Source organism: Siphateles boraxobius, unplaced genomic scaffold (assembly GCF_051911475.1).
Source record: "Siphateles boraxobius isolate OS27281-9 unplaced genomic scaffold, OSU_SipBor_1 77, whole genome shotgun sequence".
Taxonomy (NCBI): domain Eukaryota; kingdom Metazoa; phylum Chordata; class Actinopteri; order Cypriniformes; family Leuciscidae; genus Siphateles; species Siphateles boraxobius.
The window spans coordinates 6,870,191-6,887,520 of record NW_027509205.1 but is presented as its reverse complement, the minus strand read 5'-3'; the positions used below and the strand labels follow the sequence as shown (position 1 = coordinate 6,887,520).

General features: G+C 40.3%; 1 pseudogene; it reads right to left on the bottom strand.

The window, feature by feature from the left end:
- Positions 1–6,405: 6,405 nt before the first annotated feature.
- On the bottom strand, positions 6,406–16,884 carry LOC143726031 (G2/M phase-specific E3 ubiquitin-protein ligase-like; annotated as a pseudogene).
- Between the last annotated feature and the right edge of the window lie 446 nt (positions 16,885–17,330).

The following is a 17,330-nucleotide window of genomic DNA, read 5'->3' as shown; positions in this document are numbered from 1 at the left end:
ATTCACCATTGGCTTTTGGCTTGCTTAGTTGGGGACATTTAACATTTAATTTTGAATTTAACAATACTATTACAACTTTACTTTCCTGTTATCTCTGTAAAGCTGCTTTGAAACAATTTGTATTGTAAAAAGCGCTAAATAAATAATGGTGACTTGACTTGACCTGACCCTCAGTGGTTTATAGCCAGGGAACTGCACAGAAGTGTGTAGGAACCGTTTGAGTGCAATGCATTCTGTACGAACAGCCCTACACACAGTTGCCTTTCCCACATGCTCTGCATCACCCATATTGTAGAGAAAACTCCCCGTAGCAAAAAAGCGCAGAGCAATACAAAGAATTTGTTCGGCGCTAAGCGGCGCTAAGCGCTGACCCGCGGTTTGTCAAGTTTGAGATGTGTGGTTTGAGTAGGTTTGTTAAATAAATTAACGACTCCCTAGAAAAACTATAGCGCTCCTGCAAATATTCGTTCGGATAAGAAAAGACATCGATACCTGGTCTTATCACCCTCTCACGGTGAAAAATACCCCGTATAATCTGTGCCTCTACGTCCACAGGGTCTCATCAAAAGGGCACGCCATGCTTGGAAACCTCTCTGAAATAAACTAACCCTGCAACATAACCGGCTCCGGAGCAGGTTATCCTCAGAGAGTCAGTTGCTATGGTTACTTACATAACCCGAAAGTTACCTACGTTTTTGGAACTGAAAGCAGAGGTTATCCGCTTACTTACTCCTAAACTTACCCGGGTAAGTCACATAACCTGCTTTTTGGAATACACCCCTGGTTCATTCTCATTTGTATTTGTATTTAGTTTCCTTCAGTTCATTCAGTCTTGGTTGGTTGTTAGTCGTATTTAGATGTGTGTGTATTTAGACACACACAAACCCCCGATTCAAATTTTAACAGTCTTTTTGCGCTTGCAGACACTATTCCATATCGCGATTAGAACAAAGCACAAGAATAAAAAACTTACTATTAATAATTCTCGGCTAGATTTGTTGCTCCTCGAAATGAAAATAAACCAGCACATGTTCTGAGGTAAATGTCCCAGGATTATTCCTCACAGCCTTGCAAGACGTTAATTATTAATCTGATTAAACTTAGTGTGTCTTATCGCGTTTATGAGGGGCGTTGACACGTTTGTATGAGGTGCCCCTTGGGACATTATTCAGAATTACCATGCACATACACATATGAAACTAAATTCATTCACATACTATACTGAAATGCTCACACACACACAAGTGAAATGCTCTCACACACACAACTGAAACGCTCTCATACATACAACTGAAATTATTACGCTCTCACACACACAAGTGAAATGCTCTCACACACACAACTGAAACGCTCTCATACATACAACTGAAATTATTACGCTCACACACACAACTGAAATGCTCTCACACACACAAGTGAAACGCTCTCATACATACAACTGAAATTATTACGCTCACACACACAACTGAAATGCTCTCACACACACAACTGAAACGCTCTCACACACACAAGTGAAACGCTCTCACACACACAACTGAAACGCTCTCATACATACAACTGAAATTATTACGCTCTCACACACACAAGTGAAACGCTCTCACACACACAACTGAAACGCTCTCATACATACAACTGAAATTATTACGCTCTCACACACACAAGTGAAATGCTCTCACACACACACAACTGAAACGCTCTCATACATTCAACTGTAATTATTACGCTCACACACACAATTGAAATGCTCTCACACACACAAGTGAAATGCTCACACACACAATTGAAACGCTCTCACCCACACAAGTGAAATGCTCTCACACACACAACTGAAACGCTCTCATACATACAACTGAAATTATTACGCTCACACACACAACTGAAATGCTCTCACACACACAAGTGAAAAGCATTTATTTCAGTATGTTGTATGAAAGCATTTCAGTTGAAACGGAAGGTGGTTAAAGTCACCACTCCAGTCCAGTTGGTGGCAGTAGTGCACCTCTAAGCTGGTTGGCAATAACAACAAAATCGAAGATAAAGAAGAAGTAAAAAAGCGCGGGTGCACAAAACAGTTCTTTCGCCAGTCGCCACGTCAATATCTGCTCACCAGTAAAGAAGCCTAACTGAAGTGAGCGAACTAAACAACATATTAACCTCAGCGGACCATCTGGGCAGCCTAATGAGCAGCGTCAAGTAAGCAGTTGCAGTTACAAAAGGGAGGCTTCCCTTTCACCAGAAAGAAACAGAAGAATCCACTCTAGGAAGTAGGCCTAACGTTACATGTACTTTTGCTGACTTTGAATCAGCCTACTTCAACTACAATGTATGTTCATCTGATCCTCTTTGTTTTTCAAGTCCAAACTCAATTTTTTGAGGTGAGAAGCAATGAAGAAGATGTTGTAAGATTTTTTACTAGTGCTCTGCAGTGCATTGAGTCAATAATACAAAGCGAAGAGTCTGACATTTTTGGTCAGGAGAGGCTTTATAGAGTGCTAGATGATCATACGCGAACTCTATCTACATTTCTTGCCGTGTCCAGATATGATCATGATAACAGGAATGTCAGTAACCTATTAGGATCATTGTATAGCTGTTTTCACAACTTGCTCCGTGAGCATGAGGCCAGGCAGAGATCCATTGATGGGACCAACAATTTGACACCCCCCACAACCTTGACCGGCCATCCAGGTCGGCCCCGATACAGCATAGCTGCCGAACAGATTTCTCACTGTGTGTCCATTGGTATGACATGGCAGAGAATTGCATCATGCTTTGGAATAAGTCGAAGAACCCTATACAGACACAGACAGATTCTGGGAGTTGAACCATTAAGATATGCAGTATTGTCAAATCAAGACTTGGACAGTATTGTTACTACTATACTACAGAACACTCCAAATGCAGGTGAAGTATATGTACTTGGTAGTCTGAGATCGCGTGGCTTAAGGGTTCAACGTTGGCGGGTCAGACAGAGCCTGCATCAAGTGGATCCCATTGGACGGTGGTTTAGACGTCGTAATGCTATTCGCCGAAGGGTCTATAATGTTCAGGCCCCCAACCAATTATGGTACGTTGGCTTGTAAATGTTTTGTAATTACTGCAAGTTTCAATTAGTCTATATGTTATGTAATGTAGTGTACATCTCTCAACAGGCATTTTGACGGGAACCACAAGCTGGTTAGGTGGCGGATGGTCCTGCATGGGTGTGTTGATGGTTTTAGCCGGACTATTATATATTTAAGGTGCTTAACTAACAACAGAGCCTCAAGTGTCTTGTCATTATTTTTAGGAGGGGTACAGAACTTTGGTTTGCCTTTAAGGGTCAGATGTGATCACGGAATGGAAAATATACATGTTGCACGTTTTATGTTGGAAAGAAGGGGATTAAACAGTCGTAGTGTTATTACTGGTGTTTCGGTACACAACCAAAGGATTGAGAGACTATGGGCAGAAGTCAATAGAGTTGTATCTAGACACTTTATTAACATTTTTAACTTCATGGAGGAACAGGGTGTACTGGATTCATTGAATGAAGTACATTTATTTTGTTTGCATTATGTTTTTTTACCAAGAATTGAAAGGTCAATAACAGAATTTATCCACCAGTGGAACAACCATGGCCTCTCCACACAAGGGGGGCAGACACCTCTTCAGCTGTGGCATGCAGGTGTCATAAACAACATAGGAATTCACCCAGTTATAAGTGACATCTTTGACTTTGACAACTATTATGGCATTGACGAAGAAGGGCCATTACCTGAACTTCAGACCAATAATAATGTTATAATTCCAGACATTGATGTAACCTTTAATGACACAACAATGAACCTTATTCAACAAGTGAATCCACTTGAAAATGATGGGAACCATGGAATAGACGTGTTTCATTCTCTTTTGCAATTACTTCAGTGAATAACGTGGGAGTTATGTTAAGGTTCTGAAACACTGGACATTACAAATAAATGAACAATTAACATTTATTCAAAACTAACAAAGCATTTGTTCTTTAAAAAGACAGACTGAGATGAGCAGACGCTGATGTAGCATGCATATGTTACACCAGATTATAAATCATTTTGTTTTTATTTGTTTTTATTATTTGTTTCGGGGCATTTTATTTTGAAAGACGTTTGCGTGCTCTTACCAAAGGTATTCATCACAGTATGCACGTCGGCTGACGTCATACGTACGAGGAAGGTTCAAACTCTTTCCTGCAATGTCACTTGAGGAGAGGTACGATTTCATGAGCTCCGTGCACTTGATGTACAAATTTAGTTATAAGTGTTCATGTCAGGTTTAAACAATCAATTGTGAAAGAGTATTTCATTGAGGTGTTACATTTGACTATTAGTTCGAGTCATTAACTTGTTAATTAAGTTTATTTGTGTGCTGTTAATGAGTGAATAGTGCATTTCGTGAAATGGCGGCGCGGTGTGTGCGTCACGAGTGTGATGTGCAGGGCCTGTTCACATATCGCGTCTTTTGCGCGCTCAAGTTCGTTATTTCAAATGTAGGCGCGCGGTATGCGCGCTCATAATGGAAGCGACGCGGTCGTTTTAAGTCTGAGCCGCATCGAGCTAAAAACATCTAAACTTTTCAGAATGCCGCAAGTGCACCGTAGGTCACGTGACAAGAACAATGGAGAGCGCAGCTGATGGTTGCTTAGCAACGACATACGCCTCTGGAGCGCAACCGCCCTAGCGCTTTGCGAAAAGCAGAACACGGCGCGCCTAGCGTTTTCTACGTGTTTTTAGTTGCGATATGTGAACAGGCCCTTACGGTGCGTGTCCACTGGCACGGTGCGAGCGGAGTGAAGAGAGCGTTTTCAATTCATTCCTATGGAAGTCGAGCTTCACGCTCGCGCATTGCATTTTGGGATTGACAGCGGACCGGAGAAAGCGTTTAGAGCGACCGAGAGCGTCAAAAGGTTGAGCAGTTCTCGACTTTATGCAAAATCAAGCGAAAAACGCAGTCGGCAGCCAATTGCTGTGAGGTTCGGGATGTGACGTCTGTTTTGAGAGTTTAAAAATATGCAAATTGTGCCGGAGTTTATGCTGGATTTAGTACGTAAATCATTTTGTTTACAAATTAGACTCTTTGCAGTTGTTATATATATGTTAAATATTTTATTTTGGATGTGTTAATTAATTGTGATTATATTGGCTGGATTTGTAAAAGTTTATAAAATTGAAAGGATCTTTGCTTGGTGCATTTGGAAACAAAGCTTGTCTATTTCTAAATGTAATCGCGTGCATCGCTGATGATTATACTGTCCGTGTGTTGAAAAAAACGTAGATTAAACACACTCGCAACAGACACACCCCAAAGCGGGGAAGTTACAGCGTTGCCAGCAGCACTGCGCGTAGTTTTGCGGCTGTAGTGGACACGCACCGTAATGGTGTGTTCACACCGACCGCGAATAGAGCGTCAAATACGCGTCTAGTTAGACGCTTGAACATTCGCTCGAGTTCAAATTTTTCAACTTGCACGGAAGACATTCGCGGCAAACGCAAAGCCCGGCGCGAATGATGCGTCTATTCGCGTCCTTGCATTGACTTTGTATGTAATCTACTCGCGCAAATAATTAAATTCGCGTTCGGTGTTAACTGTGAACACACCATTAGTGGCTAAAAGCGGTTAACGTCTCGATTAAATGAAATTTGATATACATATGTGTATAGTTGGTACGCATATTAAATATATTCTAGTTTATTAATCTCAACCTGTACATTGCGTTCACTGTGTGTTCTGTAGTTAACTAACTGGTGTACTTAAACATGTATTTAGTGGTTAACAGGCAAAAGATCTGCTGCTAACAGTGCCTGTCTATGTGTTTTATCACACAGGTATGTTAATCGTATCTAAGACGCACTGTAATGCTGTTTTGAATTATTTGCATACTATGACACTTTTTTTTGTGAATTGGTTATCATAAGAATATTATTTATAATATTGCTATTATTACATATGTGTGACAGTGTGTCTGCTCTTTCCTGCAATGTCACTTGAGGAGAGGCAAAAGATCTGCTGTTAACAGTGCCTGTCTGTTTATGTGTTTTATCACACAGGGATTGTGATTAAATTCATCATTAGTACAACCGACTTTGTCTGAAATTCTTTTATTCAAAACATCCAAAATAACACAACGTAGAGGAACAACCGCTACACTGAGACCGAAAGAAAGACACATGAGGGGCTGAGTGAAGAGAACATAGACAAGAGACCAATAAAGTGATACAGAATATATGTCAATGTTTCATCACTAAATTGTAATTTTCTAAACTCTTCTGTTATGAAACGGGAGATGTGTAAAAATAAAAATATATTTTAACCTTAGGCTGACTAAGTCTGTTGAACTGTCCTTTTAAACCCAACAGAGAAACGCATTACAGAGCAGGATTATGTTCATGCCCTGCCAAACCCATATGTGTTTCCTAATGCAAAGTCAAACTTCTCCTTGAACAGCTGGTATGACACATGAAGTGGCAACCTGATGCAGTTAACACATGTGTTGGCCATAGGGAACATTGGGGTAGAAGAGAAGTCGTCTTCTCCTTTATGAATGAACTGAACCGAGGGAGTTGGAAAAAAGCCAATAGGTGGTACTACAGATGCTCCAGTTGAGAAGGCCAATATCTTCTGTAGTTTGGAAGACCCTTCTTCTTCTATAAAAAAACAGGAAAAAAATAAACATTTTAAGTGGTAGCTGGTTAACTTGACGTTAGGTGTGTGACAAAACACTTAGCTCACAAGATTACATTTTTCCACAATTTTTAAGAAAATGCTGAATTATATGACAATTTTGAGCATTAAACACTTAATTTTCTGCATTCTGATGAAATTTTCTGCACTGATTTCTGGTGGAAATGTTTTTATGTAAATGAAAAAAAAAAATCAACAAACCAGTTAGAACTGGTTTACTGAGATGAGTGGAAAATGACAGAAGAATGGAGAAGACTGGCTGTTTGCTCTGTGAGTTAGCTCTGTGTTCCTATCGTGAGGTAGCTGGTATTTTTGTGAACAAGCCTCTTTTAAAAGAATAAAACTATCTTTTAAAATACAATTCGAATCTTGATGTCTCTTATGCCGGTGATGCATTTTGTTTAATTATTGTTTTTGCTACAACACCATCTATCGAGTATCCAACGTTAACCCATAAACTATAAAAGAAGTGGACGTAAACATCCGACGTCACCCATTGGTTTGTTGACTGCCGTTTTGAAGCCTGGAGTTTGGCTGATAGGGCATCATTTTACTTTACCTTCTGCATCCTGGAGATAGTCTCTCCAGAAGGTAACAACCATCTCCTCAGCAGCTCGCTTGTTGCTCCCTTCTGGAGACAGACGAATGCTGAAAAGATCGTCCAACTGATCAGCAGTCAGTGTGCTTGCCTCGTAGCAGAACAGGGGGCGAAAGCTGTCTGGATGCCTTTTGATTTTCTCCAGAACCCCAAGAGTTTTCAATCCTTCACAAAATCTGTACAAAGAACATGGAACATCATTCATTTAATTAAATTCACTTTTTCATGTCTCTGCATTGCGATCATTTCACTCACATATGCCCCTAAAAACAGTACGAGTGGAGATGTGACGAGACACTTGGCTGACGACACAAGAGAAGTAACTTCTTTATATGTGATTGTGGCACCTTTTCACCTCAATGATAAAATTTATAATAAATTATAGTTTCATGTTAAAAACTTAATTATATATTTTTTAATACGCTGATGAGCGTTAAGTTATTACTCTGCTGATGTTGTAATATACCCTTTAGATCATCCGCAGATGCAGAATCCTGTTTGGAATTGAATGTTAGTTTGAGACAGGTGGAAATCAAAACTAACTGGGTTGAACATTTCCCTCATTTTCAAGTCCTAGTGTTAACAGCGTCGTTGGCAGTTGGAAGCTGTAGCTTCAAGATATGGGGAAAAGAAGGAATATAAGCTACATAAGTGCTTTTTGTTAAAACATTCAACTTTTCATAAAGCCGGTGGGGTTGTCAGTGTCACTTTTTATCAACCGACCATTCACAGCCTGTTTTGGGCAGGACATCAAAAAAGTCTGATGTACGACAGCAATCTACCGTTAACTAATCACAATCTATTGCATTATTCTTACATAAAGATTTAATGAAAGAAAACAACCCATAAACATGAAACTGCTGTAATTTGAATTAATATTAAACTAGTGGTAAGCTATATAGTATGCAAATATATGAAATTATAATCAATGACTACGTTTACAAGCTGTCAATATTCGGGTTATGGTCAGGTTAAAGTCACTATTCGGGTTTCTGAAACATTCGGAATAACCCGTTTACATGCGTGAGCAGAGAGAGTTACTCCTGTATATATGGAATTTGCAATCAATTGCCAATATCCCGATGTAAACGGCGACGCACGGTTAGCGTCTGGACGTACAGACAACCTTAAGACGCAATATGCGTCATTTCCGATTCTTCTTCCTGTATCCAAAGACAACAACAGCAGCAGCACGCGGATAATGAATAGTTTTGGTTTTCACCAAAACTAATAAAGAAATTGGTTTCCTCCTCGCTCCAAAAGTATGGTGCTGTGCTGCGTCTCGCCATGTTTACCTCTACTTCTTGTTTACTTCCGGTATACTGCACGCGGGTTTATGTATGTTCATCTACTCAAAAGACCAAGATTCCTTGTGAATAGAACATGCGCAGAACACAAATCAATGTTCCTTTTGATGGGGATATGCCGATACGCGTTTACATAACCGACCAAATATTCGGGTTAGAAAAGGGGTACCCCAGGGGTCATATTCGGGTTTTTGCCGGTGTTTACATGGCCGTGCGCGACCGGGTTATTGGCTCCATGTAAACGTAGTGAATGTAGCAACATAGCTACTCTTAGTCACCTCCTCCTGAGAGCATCACCTTCCCCTTGTTCTGTTTTACATCTGCTGTACTAAAGTTATTGTTATGAATATTTTTAAGTAATCTTATGTAAAGCGTGGCTTGGGCTGTGTGGGTACTGCTGCTGTATCATGTATCCATCCCACTAGCCACAATGCAAAAATCACAGCAGTTATCTGTGATGAGTGTTTTCTATGATCACGGTGATGAGAAATCAGTGACTTTTATCTGTTTTTAATGTAGCAAATTTTAATTCTGTTTCAATATTTTAAAAAGCTTTGACAATAATGTAAGGCTCATGCCGAGTGTCCAGATACCAGGATCTTTACTTCCGTAGTCTTCCACTGGTTTTCACATCATAATTGCACACAAGTAGAAAGATCACACACACAAAAACATACCGATAGTATAAATATATAATAAGTTGTTTGTTAATAAATTCCGTTAATTTTGTACTGTAGTCCTACATTTCTTTCTTTTCTTCCTACATTTCTTAAAATGTTCTCATTTAAGATAACAAGTGCTCCTTGTGGAAAAGCTTAGCGTGGAGCCCTGCTGACTGACAACCAACACTGAATACCTTTGAAATGGACCTTGAACCCTGTGGATGACTTGAAACATGACAATGTCATGTACCAGCAGATCCCTGTCTCCTATTGACCGCATAGGCCTCAGACATCCTGCATTGGCCAGATAGTCAAGCAGAGGGGCCTTTGACTCCTCAAGGTCCTCAAGGGTTGTACTTTCAGATACCTAGCATCACAAAGAGCAGCAGGATGGCTTTATGGTGGCTACTTATTTGTCTTATAATGTATTAGTAAGAAGCGGGACACAAGAGGTCTGCATAATCACATAATGCCCAAGGGTTCCCCAACACTTAAAGTGATACTCCACCGTTTTTTCATATTAAACTATGTTATTCCCTTAACTAAGACGAGTTGATACATACCTCTCTCGTCTCAGTGCGTGCACTCAATCGCTCTGACGCGCGAGACACTTTGATAGCACAGTTCATTCAATACGGGCCAAGCAGAGAAACGAGTAAACACCTCCAAGTTTTCCCTATTTAAATACAGTTACACGAGTAGTGTAACTCGACCAAGGATGGTGACACAAAATAAAACATTGCGCTTTTCTAAGCGTGTAAAGTGGATAACTATAATGTATGGCGGAATACCACAGCAAGTGCTTGGGAGCACTTCGACTCGGCGCATATATATCATCTCTCGTGAAAAATCCTCTCTCCCCTATCCGGAGTGATGATATTACTGCGCCGAGTCCATAGAGATATATGCGCCGAGTCGAAGTGCTCCCAAGCACTTGCTGTGGTATTCCGCCATACATTATAGTTATCCACTTTACACGCTTAGAAAAGCGCAATGTTTTATTTTGTGTCACCATCCTTGGTCGAGTTACACTACTCGTGTAACTGTATTTAAATAGGGAAAACTTGGAGGTGTTTACTCGTTTCTCTGCTTGGCCCGTATTGAATGAACTGTGCTATCAAAGTGTCTCGCGCGTCAGAGCGATTGAGTGCACGCACTGAGACGAGAGAGGTATGTATCAACTCGTCTTAGTTAAGGGAATAACATAGTTTAATATGAAAAAACGGTGGAGTATCACTTTAATAGAAGCGCAGTTTTTACCCACATTGCTACAATGTGATTAAAAAAGAAAAGAAAAATACACTTTGCTGACTACACTTGGCTGTTGAATAGTGGCAGAATTCAAACAACATATGGATTTGGGCATTCAGCAATGGGCATACTCGGCTGGATTGAAACTCCCTCTCACAATGGGAAACAGCAAGAGAACATTGTAATGTTACCTCAGTCTAATGTAAGTGTGTCTACTAGTGTTGACACGATACCAAAATTATTGTTTCGATACAGATACCAAGTCAAGAATTGCGATTTTGATACTTTTCCTGAAAAGGGAGAAACACTCTCATATCATTGCTGTGCATTATTTTAAAGCTGGGACAACATTCTGATCATATAATACATAAATGAACATATAAACAGCAGATATTAAACATTTGAACAAAATATGAAATATAAAAATATACAAAATAAATTAGAGCAATGACATTCAAGGTAAAAAAAAAAAAGTATAAATTTAGCAGCATTATCTCAGCTTGCAAATTATTAATGTCATCTATGAAAGTTGCGTTTTCAGAGATGTTGAATTAACCATGATGAGGATAATTTCCGCAGAACTGCCAACTCTCACGCATTGGCCGTGAGACACACGCGTTTGATTGGTTTCACACGCCACACCCCCGATTTCTCAAGCTGAAGTGTCAACCTGGTCGGTCAAATGCCTGAAAGAGTTTATCTATAGATCTACCGGTTGAGCTACTCGTAATCGGCTAGATATACCGCAAATTAGTTAAAATCTCCCGGAATCTAGAGCGAACGTGCATGCGAGACCGAGACTGCTCCAAACCGTGTAGCGCGCACGGCAGAGAGGGAGAGTGATCGAGAGACCTTGCGTGTGCAGAGATTCTGATCTAGAAACAGGACCCCCCGTTGGAGAATGTCATCCTTCTGTAAAGGTTTTTAAAACACAGACGTTCATAGGAGGCACTGGAAGCATGCGTGCGTTGCACACACCAACATGAAATACGTCTCTTACAAATCTGGAATGCGGTCATTCTTAGAAGTATCGATTCTAATAAATTTAGGTATCGTGACGTTTTTTATTTCTGAGAATCGTGATACTTTTGAAGTATCGGTGCATCGTGCAACACTAGTGTCTACTTGTCTAATGTCTAACTACATACCTTTCTGACTTTATCCAAAAGTTCGGTGTCAGCTATTTCTTCTAGTCCTGGATTTGCTGAGCCATCAACTAGAAGAGAAAATACTGTTGGGGAGAGGAAGTTAGGTGGTGGACCTCCATGTACTAAGCTTACAGCAATGGCTCTGCCAGCTGTATAGTACCAGTCCTCTCTTAGAGCTGCAAAACAATGGAATGAAAATAAATGGAATATTGATTAATGCATAAAGACTCATTATTAAATAAAAACATTTTCATTGGGCTATTAAATAACTTTTTCCCCCAAGTGCTAACAGTTGTATGTAAAAACTACCCAAAATATAAATGACTTTAATAATTGACAAATTTTAGTTATTACCAGTACTGTCAAGAGCTAAGGTTTTGCTGCTTTCTTTTCCCTCAAACATGGGCGACCTGGCAATGGTCTCCATCAGCAGCCTCAGGAATTCCCTCCTTGGGCCTCCTAAATCAACCCCTTCTTCATTTCTCCCCATGTCATCAGAGAATTTTACACACATCATCAAGTTAGGGTCATATGATACCCTTTTGAAGCCCCGCATGGCACCCTCCCAGACAGCAGAGCGATTTATATTAAATTTGCATTGCTGTTTTGTGCTAACTTTGCTTGACAGTTCCAGCAGTATCTCTTGAGCCGGGATCTTTTCTGCACTATAAAAATAACAGAAAAAATGTATTAACTGAAAAATACTCAGTTACCCATACTTTGTGGAGTTGATAAATCCAAAATGTGCATGTCATAATAATCACATGATAATCATCACATAATCCTTCTCATTCACATTCTGTGTGTCCTACTTACATCTGACTCTCCATACTCGCCATTATCGCTTGCTGTAATTCCTCGTCATCTGAGATGTCATCTGGAAGAGTAGCCATGAGTGTCAAATATGAAGAGTAGTCTTCATCATGACTGCTTGTGGCAGGGTTGTCATCAGTTCTTGCAAGACAGCCTCCGTCAAGTCCGCTCATGCCAGGGTTACCGCCACTTCTAGCAGCACTGTCGGCAGTGTGGTTGGTGGCATTCGATCTGTCTTCAACTGCGTCACAGTTGGGGCCAGGGTTGCCATCTTCATCATGACTGCTGCTTGTAGAGGCCCTGGTGGTGCCATGGCTGCTCATGCTTGTTTGGATTTGTTGACCAGACACTTCAAAACAATCCTCATCACTGTCCTTAGCAGATGAATGCACGCTCAACATTGATCTGGTAGGGATGGGGGAAAGTTCGTTTTCATCTTCCGAGTCAATCTTCAAAAGAGAGAGAAAAACAGATATATATTAAAGCAAAGATTACTACTGGGCATGCTATGGATACATGGTGTCGTAAAAGGCGCGGGCCACACATTTGTTTGTTTCTCTGTTCCTCTTCTACATTTATCCTGCTTAAGTTGTTACCTCCTGATGGAGCTTAATATAGTTATGCTACACTCACATTTTGGGTGACGAGACCATGGATAGGGCTTTATGAAATTTGTTTTAAATGTTCCAGATTAAATTTTTCCCCCAATTCTGTGTTTGGTCTGCCAAATGCGGGTAAAAATTTACTTTGGAGGCTAACGCTGTCAAATCACTAGCCAATTTGGCGTGTTTCTACGTTTACTCACTTTGCTGGGGAAGTTCGTGTAGCCAAATCTGCGCAGATTTAGCGCAAATACGCATCTCGTGAGTCCTCATGATATATTAAATACAGCGTATTGCACAGAATCTGTGCATATCTGGCTTGCTTGAACACACACGTCACTAAGCAACACATAACGGCGTGCTTGTTCACTTGCATTGAAGTAATAGTGAATATTAAAAAGCATTTGGTTAACAAAAAATACATTGTTATTTTCCAACATCCTACATGTTCTGTGTACTGTATTGATCTGTCCACCTAAAACACATTTTTTGTAAAAAAAAAGAAAAGAAAAAAATAGATGTTAAAATCGATTCCCTATTTTCGGTTTCGAAACTTGTGTTGGTTGGTCCGATCGATTGTGCAATCGATTTTCGAAAATAAAATGACAGCCCTAGTCTGGAGCCCAGACATATCAGTGGATGTGCGGAGAATATTTCAGCTCTCTAGGACATAAGGGTGATTTACTTAGATTTTTTTTAAGTTAGGAATGAGAAATGTATAGAAATTTACATTTGTTGTAATAAGCCACGCCCACTTTCAGCAATCATTATCAAATTTTATTCATGAACTGGTTGCACGTCTGAGAGTTTGTTGAATTGATGAACTCTTGGTATCCAACCTCACTGTAACACCGACAGAGACAGAGAGCAGCACTGGTATACACCAGAACAACTTTCAAAAGAATTAAACTTTGAAGGCAATGAGCGAGAAGCAAATTGACTTTGTTTATGAAAACATTGATTTCTCTCAAACCTTTACTGTATATTGCTACAAGCAATACACTATACATATTTTTTTTTTAAATAGACCAAAAATACCAGAAAAACTTACTAGAAGGGTCCTTGATGGTCTCACATACAGGGCTTTGGTTTTATAAACCTTATGGATTAGCATCCCATTCAGATCTTGACCCTCTTGGAGTGTAGGGGACACCAGCTTATTGCCACATGCCATTAGGAACTGGAGGCTACAAAGAAGGGAGATAGTACAACAACAAAAAATGCTTATAGGATATGTAGCTAAACACTATGTTGTACGCTGGTGTGTGTGTGGATGTCCGTCCCCTTGGTTGCTCCTGAGGTGTGACTGAATCACGTACTTAAAAAAAAGAGGCTAAAATCATATATGTTTTGAATAATCATGATTGCACTTGCAATACTATGTTTTTAAAGTGCTTTATCAATACATATTGCAGGGCTCGAATTTCGGCGCGGGTATTGCGCATAATTCTAGTCATTCCCGCAGGTCTCCCATTTATAAAGCGGGAAATTCCCGCAATCGTAATCCACACAGATAATAAAACCAAATCATTCTTTTAACAACTATCTTCCAGACGCAATTTCACAAACAGCGTGAGTGGTCAGCGGTGCCGCGTCTCTTCTCTCAAAATGTGTTGTGGAAGGCATCAAGCGCTGCGGCGATAATACACACTCGCGTTTTGGAGTCGGGACCATAGACTGTAAGGTCGGGACATGACGGAATATTCACTTGCACAATCGGGCCAGCAGTGCATCGTGACTGAAGTCTTTTTAAGTCTTACCAGTTTAAACATTCAAGCGATTTTAAACTAATCAGTGCTCGCGCGCTCTCTGAGAGATTATTTTCCATGGCACAATCATAGAAAATAGGCCTCGAAAAGAGCTGGCCAGTAAATATTTTTCGCGGATTATATTGCTTTAACACGCAAAATTGTGAATTTCGGTCTTTGTGAGTAGCCTATACTCTAAACATAGTCGGTTTTGTCTTTAATAGGCCTAAGCATAAAACGCATGCCAGTATAATGAACACAGGATCCGTGCACTAGCTCTTAAAGTGACGGCAGCCATATGTGTCTGTCATTAATTTTGTTGTCAAAACAACAAAAGATAGCTTTAAGTTTAAGGAATCAGGATTATTAGCCTATGTATTTAATTTATTCAGGACTAAAATACTACCCAGTGTTATTTTCCATTTGATTACTTTATTCAGTTTCTGTATATGAATACTAGTGTTAGACCCATTGAAAAACTTTTCTCTTTAATTGTCTTTATTTGTATCTTTATTCTATTGTATTTATTTGTGTTACTTTTTTCAATTTAATTAAATAATTTAAATCAAGCCTCCTTGTGACATGTAAATTCATAACAACAATATAACCCCATTGTAAAAATGCAATGAGCGCAAACATTTAGGCAAGATAAATGTAATAATTTTGTTTGGAAAAAATGCCCCCCCCTCCTCCTTACCTTTCTCCCCTTCCCCCCCACCATTCTCCCCCTCAAACAAAATAAATCCCCCCCATGAGAATCATCTAAGGGGGGATTTCCCCCCTATTTTCCAAAACGAAATTCAGGCCCTGCATATTGTATTACTAATGTACAAAGGAGAACAAAATGGGTCATCACCTGACATCCTCTGGGAGGCGATCACCAAAGCCATCCCTGATGCGTTCCATTACAGTCTGGTGGTCCCAGGCCTTTTGTAATTCAAAGGCATTGAGGATGTGCCCGTGCTTGTGTAACCATACTTTTGGATGTTGTTTGCACACTGCTTCCCATGATGGATTGGGCAGTAGTATTATGTCCTTGTTGAAATGGTCATGTTGCTGTGCCCTAGCTCTGAAATAAGAATGTAACAAGTAATTAGCCAGTGAATGTTAAGTCATGCTTCCAACAGATAATACAATGAAGTGCCTTACGTTGTAGATCTAACCAGTGCAGCGGGTCTTCCATTTCATTAGCGCTCGCCATACTGTGACTGACCCGTTTGTCTGCTTGTTGTGCTAACCTCAGCAACACTGCACTCAGCCTCGTCTCCAAACATGTCCGTATCTCTGGCTTTCTGAACTTCACACACTTGCCCATTCTGAGTCAACTTGTTATTGACTTCAAAATATAGGATTTCCCTCTTTACATGACTGTGGGGCCGAGCACTTGTGGTGCTTGGAATTTTAATTAATTAATAAAAATCAAATATTGCTACACTTAGGGCTCAATAAGGTGTAATTGTTCAAATAACATATTGTCTTAATTTAAAATGTGAAGAAATTGTAATCACCTGAAATTCATGTTTATCTCTGCGCTATATAAATGAAGATGACTTGACTTGACTTGAAATGTTTTTCAAGTGTAATATTTCTGTAAAGGCTAACGTTATATGGACATTTCCGTAGAATGACTAAAATGGGTGTTTGGAGGATACATCACGTTATCTAAGTTAGCTAACTTAGGTGCTGTGATTAGTGGTCTTCCTAGTTTTAAAAATGACAAGCTGAAGCAAGCTGGTTTCTAGCTAACTTACCTTGTTCTTCTTTTGCCTGACGCCCATGTGCTGAAACATTGCTGTGCTTGATAACGTGGTGGAGCACGTTCTCTCCTGACTGGACCTGCAGTTGGCAATGCCACGCTGCTACGCTGGCGGGAAGGGAAGAGCGACGCTAGGTGACTGTCCATCGACGTGTCCACACTTGGAGTTGCAACGGTCGGCTGCTGCCCGATTGTTGTGGCATTTGACAGTGTTCTGATGGTCTCCGCTGAGGCCAATATGGTATTCAGCAAGCCCGCAGCCTCGGCTAATGTTCTTTGTTGTTGTTGAGAAGACATTGGTGTAGAGCGATTGGCGGGCGAACTAACGGTTTTCTGCGGTCGCTTGTATTGTGAAAGGCGCGCTTTTCTACTATACTTTCTTTCAACAGCTTTTAGTTATTCGTCTAGAGGTGCACTACTGCCACCAACTGGACTGGAGTGGGGACTTTAACCACCTTCCGTTTCAACTGAAATGCTTTCATACAACATACTGAAATAAATGCGTTTCACTTGTGTGTGTGAGAGCATTTCACTTGTGTGTGTGTGTGAGCATTTCAGTTGTGTGTATGAGAGCGTTTCAGTTGTGTGTGTGAGCGCATTTCACTTGTGTATGTGAGAGCGTTTCAGTTGTGTGTATGAGAGCATTTCAGTTGTGTGTGTGAGCGTAATAATTTCAGTTGTATGTATGAGAGCGTTTCAGTTGTGTGTGTGAGAGCGTTTCACTTGTGTGTGTGAGAGCGTTT